Source organism: Salarias fasciatus, chromosome 7 (assembly GCF_902148845.1).
Source record: "Salarias fasciatus chromosome 7, fSalaFa1.1, whole genome shotgun sequence".
In the NCBI taxonomy this organism is placed as follows: Eukaryota; Metazoa; Chordata; class Actinopteri; order Blenniiformes; family Blenniidae; genus Salarias; species Salarias fasciatus.
The window spans coordinates 24,312,850-24,323,027 of record NC_043751.1 but is presented as its reverse complement, the minus strand read 5'-3'; the positions used below and the strand labels follow the sequence as shown (position 1 = coordinate 24,323,027).

Here is a 10,178-nt window from a genome sequence, read left to right as displayed (position 1 = left end):
TGTCCTCAGAGCCACCGGCCTGTGGTGGAGCCAGAAAAGGTTTACTGGGATGACCAGGAAGACATAAAACTCTTCTTAAACTTTTCTTCACTTAAAAATAAGAAAGAGTTTTTGGGCCACTCATGAGACGAGAGAAAAAAAAGATAGTAGTGTGGTGTCTGCTGGGAGGGGGAATTAATCACATTTGAAGGGGTGGGGTTTAGTGACGTGGGAAGGTGTGGCGCACTGACGGTGGGGTCATTGTGGTGCTTCCTGGGACAACAGCAGTCACTGGTGTGTTTTTAAGAAACTCCACTCGATCCTACTCCCTCATCCATCTCCTCTTTTCGTGACTTCCACAGGAGGAAGATTTCTTTGCAATTCCACTTGAATTGTTGCTGTGTAAAGGGGCCTGTGTCTCCAACCTGGACAATTCCACACACTGCAAACTTCATGTTGAATCCTGTTCTGTGTGCAATTTACACCCATTATTCATTTTTCCTGTACAAAAAGATCAACATCGATAGTGTATTACGAGCGCGCAGCACTGAGACGAGCGCGCAGCACTTCAGGGTCAGAAGCAGAGCAGTGGCACTGAGGCGGAGCGGCGGCTTACGAGTGGCGAGCCGGTAGTGGTGAATCAGGAGCGGCGAGGCAGCAAGGTTACACCGGTAGTGAACCCGGGCACCAGGGACAGAGGTGCGTTCCCGTGGGTACCGGCGTGTGAGGCCGTGCCGCCAGCCCAACACGGCCGCAGCGTTGCACCGCGGACCTCGCCTGCACCCCCTGGTTGTTAAGGTGGACAGAATCGTCGCCGACCTGCGGGAGGACATCCGCCAGCCGTCGGAGGATCTCAGGGGAAAAGACGATCTGCTGGAGCAGGCCCGGATGCTGGCTGTAGGACAATCAATGATCCTCTCGTCCTTCATGAACAACACCACCGCTCCAGCATCCTGGGCTCCTCCTGCTCTACTCCAGACCATCAGCACTTCTGAGCGGAGGTGGCAGTGCGGGGCTGAAGGCTAAGCCCACCGCGGCTTCGCCTCCACTACCCCTCTCGAACCGCTTCCATGCCCTGGTGCAGTACGACGACAGCCCGGCGGGTGGTGAGGGTCCGCGGCCTGCTGCGGCCGCTGCTGCTTCCGCATCCTCTGGCGGGCCCGCCGCTCGCTGCCATGACACCCCGGAAGCCATGCTGCCAGACACCACCAGGAACCGCCGTCGCTCTGCCACGGCTCCGGATCTCTTCACCCCGGCCCCGGAGACGGATCTCTCCACTGCGGTCCTGGCCCACTCCACCTCAGCCCCGCAGAAGGAGCTCCCCGCCACGGCCTCGGATCACTCCGCTGCAGCCCCCTGCCGTGACCCTGGAAGCGGGCCGTGCACCGTCGGCCTTAGCGCAGCAGCAGTAATCCCGGACCTCAACCTCCGCTGCTCACCGGAGGCTGACCAGGGAGGCGGTGAAGAGGCACTCGGGAAGTCACCAATGCCGCTCCGGGGAGAGCCAGGACCACTGCTCCGGGGAAAACCAGAACCAGGATCACCGCTCCAGCCACGTGGCTGCTGCCGGCGGCACCGCTGCGCCGACGGAGTGCTCCCCAGCCCTGGACACCCACATCGTCGCCACACAGTCGCCCTCGCCCCGTCCCCTTTTTCCCCCGTCTCTCCTGGTTGGGGACAGTGGCATCAGGAATATTCGCTTTTTTAATGCCATCACGTGGTGTATTCCTGGTGCTACTATCCCCACGATCCTCCATGGACTCCCAGAGCTCCTGCAGTCCCTTCCCTCCACTGTCCGCCGGGTCATCGTGCACGTCTGCACTAACGACACAGCCTGGCAGCAGTCGGAGGTCACTAAGCAGGGTTTTAAAGACCTTTTTAACCTGTTGGAGAGCTGTGGAAGGTCGGTTTTTATTTCTGGACCTTTGCCGACCTTCTCCAGGGGCGCTGAACGCTTCTCCAGACTGCTCAGCCTCAACGCCTGGCTTCAACACTCCTGCACAGCCTCCAATTTTTATTTCATTGACAATTTTAACCTTTTCTGGAACCGCGCAGCTTTTTATCACCCGGCCGGACTTCATCCGAGCACGTTGGGCAGCTCCATTTTAGCAGGTAACATTCAGCACACAGTCCACACATCCCCCGCTGACTGACTACCTGGCACTTTAACTTACATGTTGATGACATCTCGGACTCAATGTCCAGAGAATTTTTAAACCCTTTAAACTGTTTAGATTTTAAACAGCATGTCACACAGCCAATTCACAACCAAGGACACACCCTGGACCTGGTTCTAACCCGCTCTGTCCATCAGTGTGTCCTCTGTTGTTGACCTGGCTGTGTCTGACCACTTCTGTGTGTTTTTTAACATCACCAGCTCTAACCAGCAGGAAGCCCGGGTGAGAACAGTGAGGAGACGCTACCTTACTTCTGAAGTGCCTGCAGATTTTATAGAGATTTTACAGAGCACTCCTGCTGGGATTTTACCTGCACCTTGTGATTTTATTGTTGACGATTTTAACAGTAAACTGAAGTCCAGCCTGGACTCAGTAGCTCCACTTTTAACTAAAGCTGTCAAGGGCCATTCTAAACCCCCGTGGAGGAAAAATGATATAATCAACAAACTGAAAAGAAACTGCAGGAGTGCTGAAAGAAGGTGGAGAAAATCCAAGTTGACATTACCAGATTCTACGTCAACAACTCAAAATTTACAATAATGCAGTTAAACAGGCCCAAACTTCACACTTTTCTCAACGTATTTCAGACAATAAAGACAACCCCCGGTTCCTCTTCTCCACCTTCAACATTTTAACTGGCACTAATTTTAAGAAAGCTTTTAAGGTGCCAACAGACGCTCTCTGTGAAGACTTTGCAGACCACTTCAGAACTAAAATCATGGACATTAGGTCAAGTTTTTTACCCCAACAGGTTTTATCAGTGAACACAGCTGAACCGTTGTCCATGGCTGAGGAGCTGGACAGTTTCGACCTGGTTGATGCAGGACTCTTAGTCGAGTTTCTCCCAAGTAAAATCAACAACCTGCCTTTTAGATCCCATTCCCACACCACTTTTTAAATCATTTTATGGATTCCTGGAGGAACAGATTTTAAATATCGTGAATTGCTCTCTTCAGACGGGTGTCTTCCCCACTGCCTTTAAAACGGCGGTGGTGAAGCCCCTTCTGAAGAAGAGCAATTTAGACCCCAATGTTCTTAACAACTACAGACCAGTATCCAACTTACCATTTTTAAGTAAAGTTTTAGAAAGACTGGTTTTTAACCAAGTCAATGACTTTTTAATGATAAATAACATTTTAGAAAGACATCAGTCTGGTTTTAGAGTGAATCACAGTACCGAGACGGGACAGCCCTTTTAAAAATTTTAAATGATATCAAGTTGAATTTAGATAAGAAAAAGCTCACAGTGTTGGTTCTACTGGACCTGAGTGCCGCCTTCGACACAGTAGACCACCACATTTTAATAAATAGATTGAGTCAAGATGCTCAGTGCCATGCTATGTCTCCTCTGTTCTGTGCAACATAATGGGAGTGAGTGTGTGTGTGTGTGTGTGTGTGTGTGTGTGTGTGTGGGTGTGTGTGTGTGTGTGTGTGTGTGTGTGTGTGTGTGTGTGTGTGTGTGTGTGTGTGTGTGTGTGTGTGTGTGTGTGCAAGCGCGTGTGCGTGTTTTTCTATACTTGTGGGGACATAGGAAAACCTGGCACGATGTGCCTTGTGGGGATCTTTTTCCGGTCCTAATGAGGGGGAACAGTGTTTTCTTGACCATGTTGTTGTTACTGAAAAAAGTAAAAGTGCAAAAACATTTCTTTAGGGTTAGGCATTGTTGTGGTTTGGGTTAGGGTTAGGATAAGGGTCAGGGTTAGGGGCTAGTAAATGCATTATGTCAATGAGTGTCCTCACAAGGATAGAAATACAAACCTGTGTGTGTGCGCGTGTCATGCATACTGTTTGATGGCACGGTTTTTAAAAAAAAAAAAAAGTTTTTTTTTTAAAGATGCATTGAGGAGTTTGCACGTTTTATGCGAAACAGCGCCCCCTGCAGGCCTTGGGCGTAATGTAGCTTAGTGAAAAACTCGTCCCTGTGGCTCCTGTTCACGGAAGAGAGGAACTCCTTCCTCGCTCGTTTAGTAGCGCTCAAGTAAGATTTAAGTTTCTTTTACCTGGTGGAGTCTGTGCTGCAGCTGTGGCAGTGCTGAAAGCCGGTCTTTTCTTACTTTCTGGAAGATCCTGCTCAGTTGTTGCTCACTAAGCATCTGGCGGAGTAATGGCGGACAAAATGAAACCTAACAGCACATTACGTCATTCCTTTCAAATTCTCCCCGAAAAAATTCTGGTGCCGGACCGGCACTGAAACTTTCAAGAGACAATTTAGCACTGATAGCGGTACTTGCAATGAATATGTCAGGGCACATTGTACACATCATTAAAAATGTGTAACATATTTATGGTGGAAAATAAGTATCTTTAAGGTTGTAAAACTCCTTAATGCACCTTTAATTCTTCTTTTTTTATGACTGTTTTTACTGTTCAGCACTTTGCGTTGTTTTTATAAATATGAAAAGTGCTATATAAATAAAATTTGATTTGATTTGATTTGATTTGAAATATCAAAGCAAAAGATTTAGGTTATTATAAAAGTGAAAAAATGCCGAATTATAAAATTTCATTTTTAAATAAAGTCAAGTCAATTTTTTTTTTTTTTTTTAGCAAATTTACATCTAAATTATCACCTAAAAATTTCACATAATAACAATCTTACCAGTCTCATATTGACTCACACATATTCATGTTTTTATTATTATTTATGCCAGGTGTCCCCCACCCACTGCATAATCCAATGCATCTGTGGTGATGGTGATGGGTGCCGTGGTTGATGGGTGCGCCAATAGTGTTGCCTGAGCCAGCATTGTCTTGAACTCTTTGAAAGCGAAATCACATTCCTCAGTCCAGCTGATGGCCTGGCTAGGGGATTCACCTTTAAGTGCCTCATATAACAGTTGCATCATGTGGGCGGCTCGTGGGATGAAGCAGTGATGAAAGGTTACCATGCTGAGGAACTCCTTGACAGCGCACTGACTGAGGGCATGGAATAGCATCCAAGTAGATCCAAGGAGATGAGAATGAATATCACGTCCCAGAGGACTGAGTCCATCAACCGCTGAAATGACTGGGCTGCGTTCTTCAACCTGAATGGCATGTGCAGGTACTCGAACAGCCCAAAGTGGGTGATGACTGCCGTCGTGGGGAAATCTGCAGGGTGCAGTGGCATCTGATGATACCTGTGCACCAGGTCCAGGTAGCGGTCGGGTCTTGTTTTGTTATTGAGGCGATGGTAGTCCCCACCCGGGCACCATTGGGTTTGAGGAAGATGTGCAGCAGGGCAGCCACGGGCTGTCAGAGTGGCAGATGATGCCCAGTTTCTCCCTTGTGAGTGAACTCAGCTTTCGCTTCAGCGAGTTTCAGGTTGAGGTGTCGCGCTCTGGTGTAGGTTGGGGGCCCTTTGTGACATTATGGCGCTCCAACCCGTTTGACTGTTGGTGCCGAGAACGTAGGAGAGGTTATTTCTGGGAAGTCCTTGAAAAGTCAGAGATGCTTGTCCTCATCTAACAAAAAGGCTGAAAGCCCATCATCGGTGGCCTCACAGCAGTTTTTGTCACTGAAGCACAAGAGATAGACGCACAGTCCAGAATTGCCACGCCGGTCAGGTGCCAGAGCTTCCTTCCTGGCAAAACGCCACTTTACTCAGAGTAGAAAGACTGAATGTAGTGGCTAGAGTGTCTGGGAAAGGCTGCTAGGTGGTCAGGAAAAAAAACAAAAACAATCAACTTCCGTGGGCAGAGTCCGAGGCTCGGCGCAGCAATGTTGGTGCTGGTGGTCTACACTCAAGGAGGCATGTGGCATAGCAACATCTCAATGAAGACGAAATTGGGTTTTTCCTCCCCAAAAGGTTTAGCATGTTTGTTTAGCCTGTTGTTAGCAGTCAAACAAATAAAAACTGACGCACAATGACCAAAAAAACCTTAAAGTGAATATAAAAACTCACCAAATACAAATGAACCAGTCACCTGGAGAAAGCTTGCAGTGCAACAAAGCACCAACAGAGGGCGCAAACACTCTGTTTGACTTCACGCAGTGAAACCATCTGATTCAAAACAGGCTGTCCAATGAAAAAGACCAACAAATAAGAACAAGATGCTTTTTACCTGTTTTTCTGTTCATTGTGTTTCTTTTTTTATGAAACAATCAAGGAGGTTTTGGAACTTGTTTCTCACCTGCCTGAGAATTTCAGTTCAGCACAGAAGAACCTGAAGGAGGGGCAGAGGGAGGGAGAGAGAGAGAAAGTCCGTCACGTTTACACTTCCAGCAGTCTAAACTTACAGCAGTTTACCTAAAAACTCCACTATGTCAGTTATTTAAAAAAATATATTTTTAGGTCATATCTTCTTCTCTTGCAATCTCCCCACCTCTTACTAGTTTATTTGTTTTGGATTTATATTTGAAATGTGAAATATTGTTTTTTATCATTTTCTTTTGAAAAAGCTGCTGTTTATTTGTGTAGCTGGAGATTTTGTCAGGAACTTTGAGGGAAACGAAATGATCGTCTTCTCAGGAAACACTTAGAAAATGAGGAAACTTTTGCGAGGACACAAAATGCTGTGACTGTGAGGTGGAGGAAAATTCCTGCCCTGAAGCTAAAAATCTGAAAACCAGTTATTCAGTCCTTTAAACGAGGCTCATTGACTACTTAAAGTCTCCAGAAATAAACATTATGCACTGCTTTTCTAATTTTCAAGTCTTGTCTCTGGTTGGGGAACTCAAGAACCATGACAGAGTTGACTGAAGTCTTCTTTCGACTGTGTGTTTTGGATTGCTCTCCTGCTCTCCACAGCATGCTGCTGCTGCCACCAGGCTTCACTGTCGGGATGGTATTGACCTGGTGATGAGAGGTGACTGGTGACTGAACCAAAGAGTTCCATCTTTGTCTCCATAGAATTCAGTTTCTGTCGGAAAATTGTGGAAATTTAGAATCCTTCAGGTGCATCTTGGTGAACTCCAGGCAGGCCACCATGTGTCTTCTACCCTGTAGTGTTTTCCTTCTGACTTCTCTACCAACAGTTCTGACCGCTGGCCCACTGCAGAGATGGTTGTTCTTCTGGAAGCTTCTCCTGGAGTTCAGACAGAGTCACCATGAGATTCGCAGTCAATTCTCTGCAGCTCCCCCGATCCTCCGACTCTAGAAGTGTTTTGTCGGTTCTGATCTTCTTGGAATTACAGATGATGGAGGCCACTGTGTATCAGAAATCTCTCCAGATTCTTCCCCAGATTTGTGCCTGGAGAGAATACTGTCTCTGAGTTCTGCAGACACTTCCGTTGACTACGTGCTTGGTTTGTGTTCTAATATGTTCTGACCTTCTGTAGAGGACAGTAAACAACAGCGCCAACTCCTAGCCCATCATGCTAACCACATCATTTTCAGAGTTTCTACCTTTGCCATGTAAAACAGACATTGTTTTTTTAAAATAGTTGCTGTGTAAATATGAACATTTTCTGAAACTAAATCACAAAAACAACTTGTTTTCCCTCGTCAACATTGTTTAGTAACCCGGGTTTTACTCAAAGCACTGCTGGAAGTGGGGATGGATCGAAGAAGCGACAAAGACAAACAGTCGTGGACCACAAATATGTAGCTCAACAGTGTGTTTGTGTCTGTGTGTCATGAAGCTAATGAGAACACGGAAAAAAAGGTGTGCTACACAAACACACCCACATAACAATGCCTTGACATTTATTTAAAAGCGTTCTTCGATGAAGGTCTGCTAATTGTGAACGCTCGCTCGCCGATCATCAGTGAGTTCCACCGTATGTATCTCTTATGAAAACATTTCTGCCACTCCCACCGCCTTACAGTGTAGTCGTGCCTTAAAGAAACAATGAATCAAGGTAATGATGGTAACTGTGTAGATTTATAAGTCTGTTTATTCAACAGAATTGTGGCAGCCTGTTTAAACATTTGATTCAAACACACGTGAGGTCAGCTGGTGACCTCGTCGTGAACGTGTGACGGACCGGTAACATGTTCAGGTACAGCCTGCCCCCACCTTTTGAAAACTCTAGCACACTATGACCCTGCACAGGATTAAGTGGGATAGAATAAAAGAGAAATTTTTCATTGATGCCTGAGGGAAATTCTTTGTAGATGGGTGAGACAGGTGACACATAGTTTTATGTCAGAGTTACACAGCCTTCCCTGCAGTTGATGTTGGGCAGTGAAACACTTGTTTGGTACGAACTGGCTGCTCTGCGATCAAACATGCATTCAGCGCCATCCCATCGCAAGAACTCTTCTTTTAAAGGGATTTACTCTTTGGTTTGTTTGGCAGCAATGACTTTTCTTTTGCTTCCAGGAGTCTGCGTACCGGCTGAACCATCTGCGCCTCTTTCAGAGCCGAGCAGTGAAGACACGCTGCTCCTGGTGTGGTTTCACAAAGGGGGGAAACCTCCCGACTGCTGGCACAGCTTTGGGATCAGTGGGTGTACCATCACCGGTGACAGGAGGCTGTACAGCCGGGCCCACGCCGTGCTCATCGCGCACCGCGATGTGATCAACAGCGGCGACTGGTCTCTGCCTCAGGAGTCACGACCGCCTGGGCAAAAGTGGATCTGGTTCAACATGAACCATCCTGCGAATTCACTGAGGCTGTGGGAATATGAAGGACTGTACAACCTCACACTGACATACCGTGAAGACTCTGACATCGCTCTGCCTGTTGGGTATGTAATCCCAAACGCATTCTTGGATGACTTTCCAATGGCTTCTTTTGCTTATCGGCTGGACACATCGTCCACTTCCAGTCCGCGTCCCGGCTTCGTGTCCTGGGTGGTCAGCCACTGGGGGGAGAACCTGGAGCGCGTGTCCCTCTACAAACACCTCAAAGAGTACATTCAAATCGACGTGTTCGGGGGGGTGGGGACACCGATCCCACCTGGTAAGGAGAACGTGGTGGAGCTGATCCGACAGTACCGGTTCTACCTGGCCTTCGAGAACTCGCAGTACACCGACTACATCACGGAGAAGCTGTGGAACGCGGTGCAGGGCGGCGCCATCCCCGTGGTCCTGGGTCCGTCCAGGAAGAACTACGAGCGCTTCCTGCCCCCCGAGGCCTTCATCCACGTTGATGACTTCCCCACAGTATGGGACCTGGCCCGGTACCTGCTGGTGGTGAAGGACAGTCCGTCTCTGATCGAGCTACACCTCAGCTGGAGGAGAGACTACAGCATGTACAGGCCATATAAATGGAGGGAATTCCACTGTACAGCCTGCAGGGTGGTGAGAGAGCGCAAAGGCAGGACTGATGTGGTCCAACACCTGGCAGCGTGGTTTTACTCATGATGTCCTCAGAGCCACTGGCCTGTGGTGGAGCCAGAAAAGGTTTACTGGGATGACCAGGAAGACATAAAACTCTTCTTTGGGAGATACGTAAAACTAAGAAAGAGTTTTTGGGCCACTCATGAGAAGAGAAAAAAAAAAAAAAGATAGGAGTGTGGTGTCTGCTGGGAGGGGGAAATAATCACATTTGAACGGGTGGGGTTTGGTGACTTGGGAAGGTGTGGTGAACTGACGGTGGGGGTTAAAAAGGCAGAATTGATCTGTCAGTGTGGTGCTTTCTGGGACAACAGCGGTCACTGGTGTGTTTTTAATAAACTACACTCGATCCTACTCCCTTGTCCATCTCCTCTTTTCGCGACTTCCACTGGAGGAAGATTTCTTTGCAATTCCACTTGAATTGTTGCTGTGGAAAGAGGGCTGTACCTTCAACCTGGACAATTCCACATACTGCACACTTCATGTTGAATACTGTTCTGTGTGCAGTATACACCCATTATTCATTTTTTCTGTGCAAAAAGATCAACATCGATGGTGTATTTCCAATGAACAGCAACATTACTCTCATAAGAATGTAAATTATGCCACGGTCATATTTGTACTGTCATTGTTACTGTTCTTACTGTTTTACATAGTTATTCTTTGTTCTTTTCTTTTGCTACTCTTCTGTCCACTTGCTTCTGTAACAATCAGAATTTCTCCCATTGTGGGCCAATCAAAGGAATAGCTTGTCTGATAAAGAAACACTCTGCCTTCCTCTGTCACTAGCAGAACACGATGTTCTCACCCTGATCCAC

General features: G+C 47.5%; 1 protein-coding gene across 1 annotated transcript in view; it reads left to right on the top strand.

Moving 5' to 3' along the window:
• LOC115391637 (NACHT, LRR and PYD domains-containing protein 12-like) overlaps positions 1–10,178 on the top strand; it is a 435,710-nt gene that overhangs the window by 359,511 nt on the left and 66,021 nt on the right. The gene's annotated exons all lie outside the window — the stretch shown is intronic.